Below are 21552 nucleotides of genomic sequence, written 5' to 3'. Positions count from 1 at the left end.
GCCCATGAGCTCTCTCTTCTCTTGCAACTAAAAAAATAAATCTTAAAAAAAAAAGAGTGAACCCTAAAATAAACTATGGACTTTGGGTGATAACGATGTGTCAATATAGGTTCACCAATTGTAATGAATGCACCATTCATTCATTGGTGGGGATGTTGATAACAGGGATGTTGATAATGGGGGAGGCCCTGCACGTGTGGGGGCAAGAGGTATATGGGAAACCTCTGTACTTCCACTCAGTTTTGCTCTGAATCTAAAACGTCTCTAAAAAATAAAGTCTAATAAATAAAAAAATTTTAAAAATATTGTCTTCAAAGTCAGCAATACCTGGAACATAGCAGCATTCAGTAGACAGTGAAGTAACTGATGACCCTTTTGATCAAAACATTCTATCATTAAGTCACTTAGGGAACCACAGTGAAAAAAAAGCGTAAGATTTGGAGTAAAAAAACTGGGTCCCATAAATCATCTGTGTGATTTTAAACATGTTTACTTATATCCCTGAGCCCATTTTCTCATTTAAAACATACAAATAATATTGCCATCTATAAATCAGTTTTGTCATGAAGATAAAATTAAATAATAAGAGTGGAAGTAGTCCATAAACTATAAGGTGCTGAACAAAAGCTCATTGCTCTTCTTGATCCAAACTGGTATTGTGTGCCTCAACTCTTACTTGATCATATTCACTTTTAAGGCTAACTCATTACATCTCAAAATCTTAAAAAAAAGGGGGAGTAGGGAATAAGGAAAGGAAGGGCTAACGCTCTTTTTTTTTTTGCCCTTAGATTAATTAATATATGCAATTTTAACTAAAGTTAGTTCTTAAAAAATATAATTTGTTGTCATCTGGGTGTGGTTGTATAGTAAGATGCCACTGCTCTGAGGGTGGCTGGCAATGGCACCAGGCCAAGTCCATTGTGGGTGTGGAGACATCTAGAATAATAAAGTATCACTCCACCCAGCTGTCTGTCACCTAATTAACTGGTGTGCTCTGAAAACAACTCTTGGGAGTCACAGTAATCTCTCATCTTAAAGTTGTGATGCAATGGAAAATGGCAGCCTACTTATGGCGGAAATGCAGAATAGCCTCCAACATTTGTTTCCTGGGAAGAGAGGCAAATGGAGAGAACTGGGCTCCACAATTCCCCTGGAAGTTCACCCTTGATTCTTTGCCCACTTGGATTACATTTGTGAGCTCAGCAAAAAGTGCTTGCCTTACCAAAACTGTTTAGCCCTAGGCCTCCCTTCTAGAAAGAAAGAAAAAAAAATTGTAAGGCAAAACAGATGCTTTTGGCAGAGCACACTTTTCCCTTCCATTTCTCATAGAATTAAACAGTGAGGGTAGATATAGCAATGAGCCCTGTTAGAAAAGAAAAAAAGAAAGAGGGGAAACCTGTCAGGTTAGGCTTGACCAGAAAACACTCAGCCCTCTTGAGTGTATAGTCTTTGAGAGAATTCAGTACCCAAAGAACCAGGTGAACATTTATGAATGGTCACAAACTTATCATAGTCTTTGAACGGGAATGGGTCTTGGCATATTCTAGTATATTCAAATATCTTCATTTTATTAGTAAGGCCAATAAGGGGAGCCATAGATACAAGGACAGAGAGCTAGAGAGTGGCAGAGTTGGAACTCATTCCACATCTCCTGACTTCCAGCCCCAGTGCGCTTTCTCCCACACCACTTTTTCAATCACCTACTCATGCCTGATTGGGCTTGACTCTTCCTTCATTACCCTGTATTTTGGGAATAAACCGAGACTCATCTCATATGCAGAATTTTGTGTAATGGGTTTGAACTCCACGTTACATTTTTGTTAGCTTTACTCTATCTTAACTGGAGGCAATTTTGTCTCTCCCCACCCCTAGCCAGGGGACATTTAGCAATGTCTGGAGACATTTTTAGTTGTTACAATTAGGGACGCTCTATGACACTAAAGGATAGTGGCCAGGGATGATGTTAAACATACTGCAATGCACAGGACAGCACCTCCCGCCCCCACAAAGAATTATCCAGCCCAAAACTCCAAAAAAGATGTTCAGAAACCCTGCTCTATACTTCTTAACCAGAATTAATTTCCAAGTTTTATTAATTATCTTGGCGATTAGACAGTTGCTTCTGCAACAAGGGATTCTGCTATGACACACAGAGGGCATAAGGGTACCAGTAGAAAAGCCAAGTAATATTTATTCTTTAATGATTTACTAGATTAGCCAGTTTCTCATTTCTGATTTAAAAAATCATATCTTCCCCTGAGTGCAGAATGCATGTACAAACATTGATTCTATCAATAACCTGTCTCGGCTAGAGATAGACTTTCAAAAGAAGATGTAGAATACTGGATATTTTACTTTGGCCTTCTTTCTAACCCTTTCCTCCATGTTTTCCAATCATTATTTTGTCATTAGCATCTCTGCAGTTGAACTCCTTTGAGATCTAACTTCCAAGGATCTTCTTTGAGTGGCTTCTCACCTCTGCTCAAACTTCACCAAGCTAGCTAGGTATTCACAGTTGGTCACACTGTAAAGGTTTATTTGTATTTCTGACTCTCCTCACTGTTATAACCATGGTATATTTCAAATTTGCACCCCAAAGACTGCTTCCCTAACTTCCTCTCTTCTTGCTCCTAAAGAACTTTCCTACGGGTCTTCTGTTCTTTCTCTGGGGCTTACAATGTTTCTGTCTTTGCTATATTGAATTCTATGCTTAAACAAAATTTGTTCAAATAAGATCATGAGTGTAAACATAACATACATAACAACTGAAAGTGTTTCGTTTTCAAGTAGAAAGGGAAAGACCAGTGTGCCTCACCCACCTTCCCGGTCATTACACAGAGGATAACTTCCTAATTTTTTAAGTTTTTATTTAAATTCCAGTACAGTTAACATACAGTGTAACATTACTTTCAGGTGTACAATATAGTGATTCAACACTTCCATACATCACCCAGTGCTCATCACAGCAAGGGCACAGAGAGGATAACTTTCTAAATCACCCATGTATATCTAGTACAGGGAGTACATGCAAAGAAGTTATATACATACTTATTGATCAAAATGAAAGAGGGAAAAGGTATAAACAGTTTCAAAGTCACAGTGATGCCAGGTGTGGACTTTTCTCCCTGCTATCTTTTCTCCCACATCTCAATCACTCTGAGTATGTTGAATCTTGTATCAGTTGAATATTACTCATGTTATGAAGAATTGTCTTTCCCCACTGAACATGTTACTGAGATTTCCTACCCTCTTTCTTCATTTTTAAAGTTTACTTCTAATTTTCCATTATCTCTATCAAGATGATTATTCATTGTGCTCACTTCAGTAGCACATAAACTAAAATCATTCATTAATTGATTCACTGAGTCGTTATTGATCATCAATTTCAAAGTCTGTGGACGTTACTAAAGATGAACCAGCTATAAAACTTGCTCTCAAAGATCTTCTAATCTAAGAGGGTAGATACGGTTAACGCCCAATATAGCTCTACTTTGAAATAAACAGGGATAACTGCCAGAAGATAAAATACCATGGGAGTTTGGAGTGGGAAAATTTACTACCAGCTGAAACATTAAGAAAAGATATGTAGGAGATATGAAATTTGACAAAATCCTTGAGAGATGAGTCATCTGAACATAAAGACATGCAGGTGAGGTTCAGAAGTATATTTGGAGGAAAAGTGATATTGTGGAGTTTAATTAGGCTGTAATAAAAGGTGAATGAAAACAATGATAGATACAATTAGAATAGGATATTGGGACCAAAATATAAAAGGCACAATACCTAAATCTTGAGTCTCATTCTGCTTTATTCCTCATGGCTTTTTCTACCTGATATTTTTAAATAGCAAATATTTTCTTTACAGGAACTCTGTGGGCTGGGTTAATATTCTATTAAAATAAACATCATGATTAACTCTTCTGCTTTAACTGTCTCCTGAGTATACACAAACACTGATATGCAAATTGAACAGTAATCTAATATATCTTTATAAGTTAGAGAATGTAATCAGTGGGAATGGTTATCACTTACATATAATCAATAAGGAAATATTAAAAACTTGGCCAAAGATGGGGCCTGGGTGGCTCAGTTGGTTAAGCGTCTGTCTTCAGCTGGGGTCATGATTCCAGGACCCTGGGATTGAGCCTCATGGCGGGCTCCCTGCTCAGTGGGGAGTCTGCTTCAACCTCTCCCTCTCCCCCTCCCCTGCCCCCATGAGCGCTATCTCTCAAATATATAAATAAAATCTTAAAAAAACCCCAAAACTTGGCTAAAGTTAGCACAAATGACATTTAAAAATGGAATTGACTAAGCAATTTTACTGAAAATGAGGCAAGCTTTATGAATAATATTTTGAAAAAAGTAAAATGAAAAATTATCAGTTATTTAAAAAGAACACTGTAAGCTTGTGGTTTTTATGTCTATATCGACTGGTATCTGTCACTATCTATCCAGACATTCAGTGGTGATAACATCTATTATGATGAATGCAATAAGAGATTTGTACTGTTAAGAAAAAGCTGCCACATGCTAGTTTTTTTTAACAATGCTGATTATCAGGGGTGCCTGGGTGGCTCAATCGGTTAAGCGTCTGCCTTCAGCTCAGGTCATGGTTTCAGGGTCCTGGGATTGAGCCCCACATGGATCCCCAGGTCAGGCTCACTGCTCAGCGGGGAGTCTGCTTCTCCCCCTGCTCCTCCCCCTGCTCCTCCCCCCTGCTTGTGTTCTCTCTCTCTCTTTCTCAAATAAATAGTCTTTTTTAAAAAACAATGCTGATATCACAATGATAATACCTTGTATAGGAGAAACACTGGAAGTGGAAATCTAGAGACACAAACTACAACCTTGGCTACTAATTACACGTCATTTGGCCTTGGACAAACTGCATTGTCTTCTCAGAAAAGGGATTACTCATTTCTGCCATATTGAGATTAGACCATAAACTTCTAGTTTCAAATAATGACAATAATAGTAATTTTGTCTTCCATGATGTCAGACATGTCTACAAAAAATTGCCCCATCCAATTTCCTTGAGGAAAAAGAAGCTCTAGGCTGTTCTTTCAGAATGGGGAGGCATGGCTACTACTCAGACAAAGGTGGACATGTGGTCCAAGGGCAGCCAATCCATAGGCTGAGGATACTTTGCACAAGGGCTTTGGTACAATAGGGGCAATGGATATATTTCAGCTAAATAATCTCCCCTGCTGGAATTTGAGTAGTGTAATATGGAGATAATCAACATACTGATAATTGGAAAAAGAAATAAGATACAGAAAAGTAGCTGAGGCCAGGATAGTGGTGTCAGAAGAACTAGTGAAAGGGATGGCAAGAAAATCCATTGCTCCCACAGATGAAGGCAGGTGTCCTAAACATTGCAAATATATTGACACACACCTCTCTACAAAATACAGAATTCAAAATTGTAAGATTACAAACACCAAAGCATGTGCACAGCAGTCCAATACGCTTGAGTTTTCCCTTTAGGACTATGAACTGACTGAAATGAAATATCAAAACCTTAAAAAAAAAATTCTGGTACCTTGTCTTTGAAGGTCCCTGCTACACATTCTCAGTCTTTCCTATTGGATCGTTTACTTGAACTGCTTTTGATTGTGAACCAAAGCCCTTCCAGGATTTTTCTTTCTTCTTTCTTTCTTTTATTGTGATAGAAATCATATAACATGAGGTTTACCCTTTTAAAACATTTTTAAGACTCCAGTATCATTAACTATAAGCACAATGTTGTATAGCAGATCTCTAGGACTTTTTCGTCTTGCATGACTAAAACTCTATATCCACTGAACAACACCCTGTTTCCCCCTACCCCTCAGCCCCTGGCAGCCATCATTCTACATTCTGTTTCTGGGAGTTTGACTATCTTAGATACCTCATGTAAGTGGAATGATGCAGTATTTATCCTTCTGTAATTTTCCTATTTCACTTAGCATAATGTCTTCAAGTTTCATCTATGTTGTAGAATGTGACAGGACTTCCTTCTTGATGAAATCATATTCCATTGTATGTATATACCACATTTTCCCTCTGGGTCCCTTCTCTCTTATTGTCCTATGTTATTCTCACAATACATACCTGTTACTAGAGGTAACTTGGGTAAAACCTCTTCTCCTTGGAACTTAGAGAACTAACTAATAAAATTTTTTCCACCTGTCATCTAATTTAATGTTCCTCAAAAACCTATGGGTATTTTGATCTCTGTTTTATATTGGAAACTGAGACTCACATTCTTATCCCAAATTACAGAATTAGACAGTGGCATAGACTGCCTTCAAACCTAGAAATGTGTGACCACAGAGGCCATGCTGTTGTGGTGCCTTCCAAATGTAAAGTTCCAATGGGCTGTTATCCTACACCTCTACTGAAAATAATAATAATGTGCTATTTTTCATAATACTTCCATATCTTTAGCCCATATCTTCATATTTTTGTTCCAATGTGGGAGATAAATGAGAAAGGTAATATCATTTCCATTTTGCAGATACAGAAACCTAGGATCCCACCCAATCTGGAGACTATATAAAGCAAACCATTGCAGAGGAAAGGACACATGCCTGTCTTCTCCACTTACCAGCTATACGAACTTCTACACTTCACTAATAGGGGTTCTATGTCAATAATGACATTGATCTCATAGAATAATGTGAGGATTAAAATTAAATGAAATCTAGCTCTACAATTGGCAAAAAAAAATGTCCAATAGATGATCTTTCTCTTCTTTTTTTCATCCCTGATCCCACCCACCCTCTTTTTAAGAATTAAATCACACTGTGTTTAATATCCATCAAACTCCCCAAGGTCAAATTATAATGTGAAATATGTGAAGTATGATTCATCATATAGGATTTCCTTAGATCAAAGAGTGTCATTTTATCCAGGACTACTCATGTCTATTTCTGCTCACTTGCTAATTTATTTCCACCCCGCCTTGTTCTAAAAAGCATTTAAGGCAGATAACTCAACTTAAATTGCCAGGATATAAACAGTGACATAAACATGAGAGAGCTCATTCCTTCAGTGGTCTCCCAACTTAAAAACTCCCTGTAGAAAAGGAAAGATGTGCTAATCTGAAAGCCAGAAACATTTAGAATTGAGGATAATTTCATCATCCAAAACACTAGATTTCATGAAAATTGCCCTCTCTGAGTCTCAGTTTCCACTTCTGTGAACTGAGGGAGTAGGATTAGCTGATTTTTCATTTTCCTCCCAACTTGTATGCTGCAATGTTATCATGGGAGCAGAACATCAATCAGGGAATCTGGCCGCTACCTTAAAACTGAAGCGGAGAGGAGTTTCAGCCGCTATAAGGAGACTTCCTGTCCACCTGGGAACACTCCCTCCACTGACCTCCTCTAGCACATTGACTTGATCACCCATTTGATGCATTATTTTAATGATTAAATTATGAGTTGGTTTTTGTTTTCATAGGTGTGTAGTTAACAGAGAAGACACATAGTTAACAGAGCCTTATACACGTTCATAACTACAATACCCGATAGAGTATGTAAAGACAGTGAATACTTGCTGATAAGGGAAACTTCTTTTCGTATTCGCTCAGATTTAAAATCTAAATACCTTGAATGTGTTTACAATTCTCTGGGTCACACAAAATAGTTTCTGTTGTTAACATTGGTCCCAGACATTGTAAAACCTTTTCACCTTAATTATTAAGTTTGATGCCTCCAACAGTCTCAAATCTTGCACAGTGATCTACATTCTACTACTGATCTACATTCCTATAACACTTACGAGCAGGGAAGAATGGCAAGTGAAAAACATGGGCTTTAAAATTAAATTAGGTTCTCGGTCCTGAATCTACAATTACCAGCCATGAAAGCAACAAAGAATTATTGAAATTTCTGAGTCTTGGCTGAGATTAAACTATTCTATAGTTATCATGAGGACTGATTAGATAATATCTGAAAATTTCTAGGCTTTAGTAGGTACTCAATAAATGGTAACTATTATTCACTCTACAAAATATTAAGGAATATAGATTAGGAAGAAAAACATAAAATTGTCTTGTCACAGATGTGACTGTATATGTAGAAAATGCAAACAAATAGACAAAAAAAAAAAAAAACCTCTTGGAACCAATAAGTGATTATGACAGAGTTGCAGATTAATATGCAAAAGTCAATCACTTTTCTGTGTTCCAGCAATGAATAAGTGGAATTTAAAATTAAAAACACAACACCATTTACATTAGCACCCAAAGAAATGAAATACTTAGGTCTAAATATAACAAAATATGTTAGAGACCTATATGAGGAAAACTACAAAACTATGGTGAATGAAATCAAAGAACTAAATAAAGAGATATCTCATGTTCATGGATAGGAAGACTCAATATTATCAAGATGTCAGTTCTTCCCAACCTGATCTACAGATTCAATGCAATCCAAATCAAAATTCCAGTAAGTTATTTGTGGATATTAACAAACTGATTCAAAGTTTATATGAAGAGGCAGAAGACCCAGAATTGCCAATTCAATGTGGAGGGAGTAAAGCAAAGTGAAAAAAAGAACAACTTGGAGGAGTGATGCTACCTGACTTCAAAGCTTACTATCAAGCTACGGTAATCAAGACAATGTGGTATTGGTGAAAGAACAGACAAATAGATCAATGGAACAGATTAGAGAGCCCAGAAATAGACCCACATAAATATGGGCAATGGATCTTTGACAAAGGAGCAGTGGCAATACAAGGAAGCAAAGATAACCTTTTAAATAAATGATGCTGGAGGGGCGCCTGGGTAGCTCAGTTGATTGGGCGTCTGACTCTTGATTTCAGCTCAGGTCATGATCTCAGGGTCTTGAGATCAAGCTCTGTGTCGGGCTCTGTGCTCAGTGCAGAGTCTACTTGGGATTCTCTCTCTCCCTCTGCACTTCCTCCCTCTCATGTGCACGTTCTCTCTCCCTCTCTCTCAATAAATAAATAAATAAATAAATAAATAAATAAATAAATAAATAAATAAAATCTTAGAAAAAAGAAACAATCTGATTTTAAAATGAGCCAAAGACCTTAACAGACACCCCACCAAAGTATATGTATAGACAACAAACAAGCATATGAAAAGATGTTCCATATCATATTTCATTGGGGAAATGTAAATTAAAACACCAAAGATACCACAACATAACTATTAGAATGGCCAAAATCTAGAACACTGACACAACACCAAATGCTGGCTAGGTTATAAGCAATGAAAACTCTCATTCATTGCTGGTGGGAGTGCAAAATGGCACAGCCATTTTGGAACACAGTTTAGCAGTTTCTTATAAAACTAAACACACTTACCATATAATCCAGCAATACCACTCCTTCGTATTTACCCCAAAAGAGTTGAAAACTTACATTCACACAAAAACATGTACATGCATATTTATAGAAGCTTTATTCGTAATTGCTAAAATTTGGAAACCATCAAGATGTCCTTCAGTAGATGAATGGATAAATGAACTGGTATATCCAGAAAAATGGAATATTATTCAGTCTAAAAAGAAATTGGCTTTTAAAAAGAAAAAGCTATGAATAGATATCGAGGAACTTTAAATACGTATTACTAAATGAAAGCAGTCAATCTGAAAAGGGTAGGTACTGTCAGATTCCAATTGTATGAAATTGTGGAAAAGGTGAAAGTATGGATACAGCAAAAAAATCGGTGGTTGCCAGGTGTTAGGGGTGGGGTTAGGGATGAATAATTAGAGCACAGAAGATTTCTAGGGCAGTGAAAATACTTTGCATGATACCATAACGATGGACCCATGTCATTACACATTTCTGAAAACTCATAGGATGCACAACATAAAGAGTGAACCATAGTGTAAACTATGGATTTTGGGTGATGATATCTTATGCTCATCAATTGTAACAAATGTTTCAGTCTGGTGGGGGAGCTTTGCTATGCAGGTTGGCAGGGGGTATATGGGAAATCTCTGTACCTTTCCCTGAACTTTGCTGTGAACCTAAAACTGCTCTAAAAAATAAAGTCTTTTTTAAAAAAAGATTTTATTTATTTATTTATTTATTTATTTATTTATTTATTTATTTATTTATTTGACAGAGAGAGACACAGTGAGAGAGGGAACACAAGCAGGGGGAATGGGAGAGGGAGAAGCAGGGAGCCCGATGCGGGGCTCCATCCCAGGACCCTGAGATCATAACCTGAGCTGAAGGCAGATGCCTAAGACTGAGCCACCCAGACTTTATTAAAAAATACAGTCTTAATTTTTAAATCTTATCTTGTGATTTCATCCACAAAATCTTCCAGCAACTCCTCCCAGCCTCAGAATCAAGATCTCCCTATTCATCTTTGCTTTTCAAAGACCGCATAATTTGTGTGCAGCTTACCTGTTGGAATATATGGGAATCTGCATGAATCCTTAGACCTTGACAACCTAGTTTTTGAATACGTCTTCTTGTCCCTCCATTTGTCACTGTAGACAGATTAAAGATTTTAAAGCTAGTCACAGACACAAAAACTGAGATTGAATATAGGCTCTGCCACTTCATACCTCTTGGGATCTTACGGATTCCACTTAACCTAGCTCCATCTGTGAAAAGGTGATGGTAATGTAAGGATTGCTGCTAATACCTATATTGTTTATAACTCGGGGCCTGGCACATGGTAGGCACTCAGTAGTTGGCAGTGATGATGATAATGAGGAGGAGGATTTTCTGGCCACTGAGCCGAGATGCAGAAAGTAGAAAAAAATTCTCTCTTTCAATACTTTCACCGAGTTTTAACTAAATCAATATTGACTTATTCAATGCACGCGTATTTTTCCCTAACCAGTACACAGACTGACATCTGAACCACATATTCTATTTCACGTTGTTGTCTTTATATAAATATAACATTCACCAATCAGGTGTCTTATAGACTGTTAACAGAATGTAATGATTAGAAGGATGGATTCTGGAAGTAAATTGGATTTACATGGCCACTAACTGTTAAGCTTGGACAAGTTACTTTCTCTCTCCTTGCCTCCGTTTGTTCATATGGAAATTCTGGATAATAATAATAGCTATCTCTTAAATAAATAATTAAAATTAAATAAGTTAGCACATGTATAAAGTACTTAGAATGGTTCCTGGCAATCATAAGCTTTCAGTAAGTATTTGCTATTATTATTATTATTTCATTCTTTGTTCTGTCTGATAACCCTTTCACCAGCAACCTCCCAAAATATTTAGCATTAGCTGGCCACAGAGATGTCCTGAATATTTAATGGCCTGAAATTGGATGTAATTTGAATTTACAAGGCTTAAAAAGAAAGACACTGACAATGGTGGAAGAGTTTGTGGAAACACGTACAGCCATTCTGATGAGCAATGTAGAGAGTCCGCAACTATTTTAAATGCGTATCTTAATCTGTAATCTAACTTCTTTATGCCAATGACATAACAGATCAAATTCACTAACCTAAACATATAAGTCTGATAGTCGTATAGCTCTGTATACAAGAAAATAACAACTTAAACGTACACCAAAAGGAAAATGGTAAAATAAGCCATAGAGTACTCACAGTTCAGCTATTTAGACTTGAGCCCTTGAACCCTTACTGTACTCTGTTACCTATCCTACCTATCCTGAGCCTCTCAGTAAATGTATTTCTCAAGCCAAAAACCTATGATTCTTATCTGACTCCTTTCTACCCAATCTTCCAGTAAGTCCAGTCAAGTTTTCTTCTATAACATACTGGCCTCTACACTGTGACCTGACCCAAACCATCTCTCATAAAGACTGCTGCTCCAGCATCCTCATCAGTTTGCTTCCATTTTGACCCCTATGCCAGTCAGTTTTCCACACAGTAGTCTGAGATATCTTTTAAAAATACAAATCAGATCAATTAAACCACCTTCTCAGAGCTTCCGATTGTTTTCCATCAGACCTCACATTGGAATTAGATCCAGACTTTAAGTTCCGTCCTACAAAATGTTAATGAATCTTTCCAGACCTCACATTGGAATTAGATCCAGACTTTAAGTTCCGTCCTACAAAATGTTAATGAATCAACTTGTACTATTGTTTCTTCTCACTTATTATAATCTGTTACTATCAGCCCTTTTCCTGTTTCTCCAACATGCGAACTCATTGCTACCTTAGAATCTCATGAGTTTAACCTTCTGCCTAGAAAGCTCACCCCCTAGATTGTGAGGGGTTGACTCCCATATGGGTTTCAACTTAAATATATATATTTTTTTCAGACAGACATTTCTTTTACAACAAAATCTAAGCAGACCCTCCATCTACTGCATCCCCAGTACCGGTCATTTCATGACAGTTTATTTTATTTTCTTTGTAGAATAATCACTAACTAGAATTCTCTTGTTATTAATCTGTTTACTTCTTTACTATTTGTCTTCCCCACTAGAATAGGCTCCATAAAGCAAGGACCTTCCCTAAAGAACTCTTTCTCAGATTTCACTCCCTGAGGATGTATTTCATGATTATTGTTATTGGTATTATCACTGTCATTATTATAATTATTTATTGTGTTACTTGAGAATTTCTGCTTGGTTTCCCCTATTTCAGAGCAAAAGTAAGAGCATTGTTTTATATAGATCACATAAATCACAAACATAATTTCTTCCACTCATTTTTTCTTATGCTCCCATTAAAAAAAATAGCAAATCCATTAATTTGGTGCTGATGGTGTTTATTTTTCCTTAAATCTTCTCATCCTTGATCACATTCCCAGACTTCTTTTTATACATTGTAATTTTTCTATAACAATAGGACTCAAAGTATCATTTATATCTATGTCAGTCATCTCACCTATGGTGTCTCATTTAAATGCCCTCAACAACCTGAAGGGGTGGGTATCATCAGGCCCATTTCATGAATAACAGCTAACATTTGTTGACTGATTATTCCATACTAGGCACTGTTAAAAGTGTTCTTCTTATGTTAACCAAGTTTCATGACAACTAACATTTTATAGCCAAGGAGAAGAGAAATTAATTAACCAGTATCATACCATACAGATATATTATATCTGTATTATATCTGTATATGTATTATATCTATTATATCATATTGTACAGATATTGTTAATGACAATTTCAGGACTCAAACCCCTGTCTGACTCCAGCCTCATTTTTTTAACTTCTATATTATATTGTTTTCACATATAACAAAAATTTCCTTTGGGAGAGCTTGAGGAATTTGAGAATAAGTGGCAGAACAGGGTTTGAATGAAAAACACAGACTCTAAACCATTCAACTAGTTTGCTATCCCCAATGATATTTAGTGCTTCAGTCAGGACTGTGAAATGTTTTGTGACCAGACAAGTTGTTAGAACCCATTTCTCATCCCCTAGACCAGTGCTTGCTCTTCTCTTTTCCCTGTCCCACTCCATTCTCTATTGGATGTTTTCTTCTTCATAGGATTGATTAACAGTTCTGTGGCTGTTCCCTACCCACTGCTTATGCCCACCTTTGTCCCAGCAAATGTGAACAAAGGGGACTGGCGTACAAAGGAAGTTCAGTGAAACAGTGTAGATGCAGGTGACTCTGCAGTCTGTCAAGGCTAACAGCCATCCTAGACGCAGCTCTACCCATGTGCTAGGCATGGTGAACACTCTGCATGCGTTCTCTCATTTGGCTCTTCACAGCAGCCCTGTGAGGGAGCTAGACTTATCTCTGTTTCCAGGCGAGGAAACACAACCTCAGAGAGATTAAGACTTGCCCAAGGTCACACAGGTAGAAGTGAAGCACCAGGATTCGAATATGAGTTTTCCTAACACCATGGATGACTCTTAAACTCTTTTTTTTTTTTAAAGATTGTATTTATTTGAGAGAGAGAGAGAGCACACGCGCATGCACACACAAGCGAGCAGGGGGAGGGGTAGAGAGGGAGGGAGAGGGAGAGGGAGAGAATCTCAAGCAGGCTCAGAGCACGGAGCCCCATGTGGGGCTTGATCTCACGACCCTGAGATCATGACTCCAGCCAAAACCAAGAGTTGGACGCTTGACCAACTGAGCCACCCAGGCACCCCTTAAACTCTTCAACACTACACATAAGGATTTCTAAATGAAATTAGGAGGAAGCTTTTCACTAGAGTTCTAGCTTGTTATCAACAGTTTTTTTAAAAGTGTAATATGGACAATTCAACTTAGTAAGTCACACAGAAAAAATGCTGAATAGGGGAGGACCCAGAAGTCAGTGAAGGCATCCTGAGATAGAACATGGTTTCTGTCCTTACATAACACATGTGCACAAAATGTTCCCAGCCCAGATATGCAACATGAAAGCTCTCATTGGATTACACTTTCAAAGGTGTCATTCCCAATGTTGTTATGGTGTCATGGCAACTGATTCAGGTCAGAATTCCTGCATTTTAATTCTTGCCTAACATTGGAAAGAGCGTCTCACTTACTGTCAAAACTCAAGAAGCCCTTAGAGACCATCTAGCCCAACCCCTTTCATTGTATTGATTAAGAGACTGAAGCCCTACTGACATTAAAACACGAGGTAGCAACTTGGATGAATCTCAAAGACATTATGTGGAGTGAAAGAAGCCAGATACAAAAGACTACATGGCCACCATGTAATGTTTTTATACAAGAATAGAGTGGGCCAAGCCTGTTAAAAAAAAAAAAAAGACTACATGGTATATAATGCCTTTTATATAAAGTTCCAGACAAATGAAGCAGTTCTGTGGTGATAGAAGTTCCAACAACTGTAACCTCTGTGGCTGGGGAGGGGGAGGGGGGAAGGCATTGACTATAAAGAGGCACAAAGAAACCTTTAAGGCAATTTCTATACTTTGATCTGAAAGGTAATTACACAGGTCTATGCATTCATAAAAATGCATCAAACCGTACACTTAAGTCTCGCAAATTTTATTATATAAAAATTACATCTAAAAAGAAAATGAAAAAAGAAAATAACTGCCTATATACTAAGAGGTCTGTGGGAATCTCATCTTTTACTGAATAATACTCAGAGACCATTTTGTAGTACGTTGAGAATTACGTTGAGGATTGCGGATGTGGAAAATCGCTCTGTAGAACAGGGAAGAGATTTACTCAGGGTCATGGAATAAGGAAAAAACTAGGTTTGGATTTTACTTTTCATGCCATAATGGCTTAGAAATACCGGGAATTATAAAGAAGTTTCAATGGAGGCCCCTGCCATACTGTGGAAAAAGCACAGTACTTGAAGGCAGATTTGAAGTTTGAAGGCAGAGAATTTGTATTTAAAGATCAACTTCACCATTATTTGTATAAATGACAATTTATGGCACGTGGTAGGCATTCAATTTATTTTTAAGGGGGAGAATGTGAAAGGATGATCGAATGAAATATGATCCATAATTTAGCCTCTGAATTTAGGAACAATAAAAATAAAAATCTTTTATATATTCTAAAGCAGTGACCTTCAAAGTATGTTCCATATAAGACCAAATATTTACCATTTGTACCATTACAGAAAAGTTTTTTGGGTCAAATGTGGTTTGACAATCTTGATTTAAACAAATTGAATAACTTTGCTTTAGCTGCAGGACTTCTTTCAAGTGCTAATGTACATGTGAAATCCCTAGAGAAAAATTAGGTATACAGCATTTTCTAAAATCACTTAACCACTAAATTATCATTAGATTGGAATATTAACATCTCACAAAACAAAAATGTCTCATAGAAGGAAAAAGTCCTATCTTTTTAAAGGATGAGGAAAAATGTCAAACTTAGTCCATGATACCTGGATAAAAAATGAATGAAATGAGATGAGATTTCACTTTTACTAACTTCCAAACCCAAATTTAAACATTTTTTAAAATTAATAACTTTAAAAGATGTGTTGCCCTGGGGCGCCTCGGTGGCTTAGTCTGTTGGGCGTCTGCCTTCGGCTCAGGTCATGGTCCCAGGGTTCTGTGATCGAGCCCCACGGGGGGGCTCCCTGCTTGACGGGGAGTCTGCTTCACCCTCTCCCTCTGCCCCTCCCCTCTGCTCCTGCACTCTCTTTCTCTCTCTCTCACATAAATAAAATCTTTAAAAAAATTTAAGTCTTTTAAAAAAATAAAAATAAAATAAACAATGTGATGTCCTAAAGTTAAATATATTTGTGGGTTTATTATATATAAAGAAATTAAACATGACCACAATGGTATGAATGCCTGGAGAGAGGAAATGAAAATATATTACTGTAAGGTTATTACATGATGAATTATTGACATATTTAATCATAGACTGCAAATGCTTAAAATGTATATAGAAAACACTAGAGTAAAACTTTAAAATTTTTAAAAAACATATAGCCAATAATGGTGGAACAAAAATGGAATCATAAAAACTATTCAATGCAAAAACAGCAGGAAAATGAGAAAAAGGGAAAAAAAACCAAGAGGGAAAACTTGTAAAATATATAGTAAGATGGTAAATCCAAATCCAATTATTATCAATGTCAATTATCAATTATTAATAAAACAAAAACACTAATTTGAGAAGACATAGGCACCCCTATGTTCATAGCAGCATTATTTACAATAGCCAAGATATGGAAGCAACGTAAGTGTCCAATGATGGATGAATGGATAAAAAAGATACACACACACACACATACAATGGGATATTACTCAGCCATAAAAAAGGAATGAAATTTAGCCTTTTGCCACCACATACCGGACCTAGAAGATATTATTCTATGTGAAATAAGTCAGACAGAGAAAGATAAATACCATATGATTTCACTTATATGTAGAATCTAAAAAACAAAACAAATGAACAAACAAACAAAAAACAACAAAAGAGAAACAGACTCATAAATACAGAGAACAAGCTAGTGGTTGTCAGCGGAAGGGGGTGCAGGGATAGGTGAAATAAGTGGAGGGAGTTAAGAGGTACAAGCTTCCAGTTACAAAATAAATAAGTCACATGGATAAAAAGTATAGCATAGAGAATACAGTCAATAATGTAATAATTTTGTATGGTGACGATGGTGACTATACTTGGTGAGCTTTGTGTAATGCATAGAATTGTCAGATCTCTATGTTGTACACCCGAAACTAATATATGTCAACTATACTTAAATTAAAAAATAAATTTAAGAAGTGTTTAGAAAGAACTTTTTTAAATAAAAAAATGTAATGCTATTTACAATAGCATCAGAAACAAAAATTTTAGGAATAAATATTATGAAAGATGTGCTCTACGAAAACTATGAAACAATACTTGAAAAGAAATTAAAGACTACTGAAATAAATGGAGAGATACAACACGTTCATGGATACAAAGACACAAAATTACAAAAATTTCAAATGTTCCCAAATTTAATGTACAAATTCAGCTCAATAGCATTCAAAATTCTAGTAAGACACTTTGTAGAAGACGAGTAGCTGAATTTATATTACATATGAAAATGCAAAAGGCCAAGTAGAGCCAAAAGATCCTCTGCAAGGATACTGAGGATGGGATATTAGCAGTAAGTGGAAAGTTGCAAGTGATGATTCCTAAAATCTTTTCCTTCAAACTCTAAACTTCATATTTCTTTAAAAGAATGAAGCTCTTGGCGGTGAACGTTGACTTCAGAAAATCTAGGTTTTCACACTGGTCACCTTTATTTACTAAGGTAAACAACCTTGGACAATCATTTGACTTCTGTCATCAGTCAGTAAAGTGAAAATAACTCCAGCTTTCTCACATTATTGAAGTGAAGACAAAAACGTGCCAATGGAAGCATTTTGAAAACTGTACCATATGTATTTATTATTGCTTTTATTACTTGAGGAACTGTACTTACATCAGGAGCAAGACAGAAAAACTAGATGACAGAAGCTATTTTGGAAGCTATTAAAAATACTGAGTGGGTAGGAAGCAGCTGGAACTCTCAGGTGGAATGCAAGTGGGAATTTCCTGAGTAGTTATCTGAAGAAGGGAAGAGCTTACCAAATATGGCAGAAGGGCAGCTCAGTTGAAATACCAAAGAACAGAGATGTTTCTTGGGATTCTGAGGACTCCTGCACATACTGGCACTATATTTGACAGACACATAGCCAACTTGGCCATGTGTGACAGAAGAATCAGTTAAACAGTTGGGCCAGAACATTAAGCGAGTATACAAGTAGTAGGAATAATTTTAAAGAACATGATGTCAGTAAGCCAACACCTTAAAGAGAATTAGTTATTCAATATGGTCAAGTTTTCCAAATAATTCAGAATTTACCCTTTGCATGCCATATGGCTTAACCATATCTGGGGAAAGGAAATATTCTAAAAATCTATACACACACATTTTGCCTCCTTGAAGAAAATATAATCCACAAAATTTTATCTATCTTTGACAACTCTATAAAATACAGATACACCCGTTGGATTTTATTAAGGTACATGGAGTTATCTGCCCTGCACTGTTTTATCCCCCAATTTACATGTTCTATGAGTACTCTTAGCTTTCCTTGTGGAATTTTCTACCACAACAACCTATATGACACAACCACACTCCAGCCCTCACCATTATGTGGATATTCTCCACCCCCAAGATGCAAAACTTGAAGTGCCCTTTCTGATCAGATTACCTCTTTCTGTCTTTCCCACTCTCTAACTTTCACTCATCTTGCTCCTCACATTTATCACACACAAAGTTCCTTCTCCTCTTCCTATTATTGCTAACTGAATATCCTGTCCTAGTTTGCTCTCTCTCTCTTCCAACCTAAATTCGATGCTGAACATATCAGGTACCAACTCACCTTCAGTAACACATAATCTTGAGCTTCTACCAGTTCTCTTAGCAAAATTCCAAACCAATCAATAAAGGTCAGCTATTTTCATGTGGGGGTATAGCTTATATTTGAGAAAAGAGGCTCTAAATTCAGGCACATTTAATTTTAAATTCCAATTCTTCCACTTACTTGGTTTCTTTGAACCAAGACCATTTATTTAACTTCTTTCTGCCTCATTCTCTCTATATGGTATATTCCATGCTGTGGTACCCATAATGGTGTCTTAAAAAAAATCAGATGCAAGGTGAGAATTTGTTGAATGAAAATAAACATTACCCCCTTAATGTCATGGAAATGTTCATTAATTTCTATTACTGTTCCTTTTCTTACTTCGAAATACATCTACAGTTTCAGTCAGCCTTTCTGTTTTCCATTTTGCCTTAGGAGAAGGATGACGACAATTCTCCAAGGCTAATCTCCCACCTCTCCTCTGTATTCCAAGTTCTCCCACGTCTTCAGTGCATTGCCTTATCAAATTTCCTTCTAATATTCTCACCACAATAGGATGTTCTTCCTTTAACCCACAAACATGCTTTATCTTTCTCTGTAAGTTACTCCCTCAGTTTTCCCTTGCCTCGTCTTCCCAAGGTCCTCCAAAGGGCAGTGTCTACTTATGGCTTCTACTTCCTTGCCTCTCATTCATTCAGTGTTCACCAAATCTAATTTAGCTCCTTTCTTACAATTGTACTGAAAAATATTGAGCATTAGCTATTTAAAAATAAATTCTTTTTTTGTTTTGTTTAATTTCTCATAAAAATTTGACATGATTGGGGGCCCCTGGGTGGCTCAGTTGGTTAAGCGTCCAACTCTTGGTTTCAGCTTAGGTCATGATCTCAGGGTCATGGTTTGAGCCCCAATTACCGGGCTCTATGCTCAGCATGGAGTCTGCTTGGGATTCTCTCTCCCTCTGCCTCTCCCTCTGCTCATGCTCGCTCTCTCTTGAATAATAAATAAATAAATCTTTTAAGAAACATTTGATATGATTGTTGCACTTTCCTCTGAACCCTGTGCTTTTCCTTTCAGTGCCACTATTCCCTTAAGCTATGCTCCTACTGAACATTCTTCCTCAACCTCATTTCTTTATTTTTCCTTCCTTCACTGCCTAGCTCTCACACCTGGTATGTCTCACAGTTTAATTCCTGACCCATTAAGTTTCAGCTACCTGATGTCAACCCCAAATCATTGTCTCCATCTCAGTGTTCCCCTTCATCCAGACTTCCAACTCTCCATCAGCCATTATTACTCACACATCCAAAACCAAACTCACTATTTCTTCCTAACACCCAAGTCTCCTCCTCTTTTGTTCCCTATAGTTAGAGCTTCCCCTCCCCAGTTAAAAATGTAGAAGTCATTTTAACATTTTTTAATCTTTCTACATATAACTGATAATAACATCTTATTGGTTCTATCTATAAAATCTCAAATCTATGCCTGTATTTTTAACTTCATTACTAATGCTTGCATGTTTGCTCACTTGCTTTTATTCATTCAAGGTAGAACTCCTGACTTTCCCTACCCAAACCTGACCTCCACCTGCAGTGCTATTACAGTGAATGACACCACCATTCTCCCAGTTGGAGATGCCAAAAACCTAGCATCTGCCTTTGATTTCCCACTTCTCTCACTGGTCACATGCCATCCATCATCCATTCTTGAAGATCCACCTTCGAATGATCAAGAACTAATATGATATTCTGTAGATCTCTACTACATCCTTGGATCAGGCCACCAAGGTCTCTTGCCTCACTTTTAAAATATTAAATAGCTGTCTTACTTTCACTCTTAACCTATAACCCCCTTTCAACTTATTCTGTATATATAAATTGTCAAAGTATTAAAGGCCAGATTGCATTTTAAAAAGTTAATCATAATCAAAATCGTAATCATAATCATAATACAGACACATTGAATACATGCCAGGTACTGTTGAAGTGCTTCACACATGTTAATTAACTTCATCTTCACAACATCTCTGTGAGGTCCAAGGCTCAGAGAAGTAAACTAGGTTGCTTCAGGCCAAAGACCTAGATGAAACCAGGTCATGTGTCTCCTTTCCTAAGCAACCTTCCAACAGATTTCCGTTATATTTATAATTAAATACAAATTGTTTACTACAGCCAACAATGATCTCATCCTTGCCAGCTCTTCATCTCCATCCTGTGTTGCTCTCACCTGTGTTGGCTGGGTTCTGATTGTACTACCTTTTTCTCTGTTTCTCAGATATCACAAACTCCCCTAACTGAAGAATTTTGAGTTAGTTCTTTTACCTGGAAAGCGCTTCTTCCTAGTTCTTTCCATAGCTTACTTACCTCAATTTTCATGTGTCAAATTAAACTGCACTGTTTTCCCTGAAAAACTTAAAGGCCCTAAAATAAATAAAGGCCCTGATTATTTTTTGTCAAAACATCATTTGGATTTCTTTCATGGCATTTATCATCTCTGGAATTATTTTGTTAATTTACTGTTTACATATGTATTCCTTCTCTTCCATTACATTATAAATTCTACAAGGTCAGGAACCATGCCATTTTGTTTAATATTGTAGCTTTAGCACAACACCTGACACAGTCTCTAGGACAAGGGATATGCTCAGTAATAATTGTTGAATTATTCACTTGAAAATTCACATTTTAAAAATCTACATTAGTTCCCACTAGGTTCTAAGTGCTTACAAATGATGATAAATGTGGTTTACAAGAATGTGGCCTTGTACAGAAGTAGACAAATAAATAATTACAAATGTGACAGATGCCATAAAAAGGCACTTGTAGGAAGAGAACAATTCTTTCTAAAGGAGACCAGGAAGTC

At 36.8% G+C, this 21552-nt stretch overlaps 1 pseudogene; it reads right to left on the bottom strand.

Annotated features, from left to right (window-relative positions):
- The window catches only part of LOC118017118, a 28461-nt pseudogene extending 8067 nt beyond the window's left edge, over positions 1–20394 (bottom strand).
- Positions 20395–21552: the final 1158 nt, after the last annotated feature.

This window comes from Mirounga leonina, unplaced genomic scaffold (genome assembly GCF_011800145.1).
Source record: "Mirounga leonina isolate KUSES-001 unplaced genomic scaffold, KU_Mleo_1.0 Mir_168, whole genome shotgun sequence".
NCBI lineage: Eukaryota > Metazoa > Chordata > Mammalia > Carnivora > Phocidae > Mirounga > Mirounga leonina.
The sequence above is the reverse complement of the archived record's forward strand: the minus strand, read 5'-3'. Positions and strand labels throughout refer to the sequence as shown.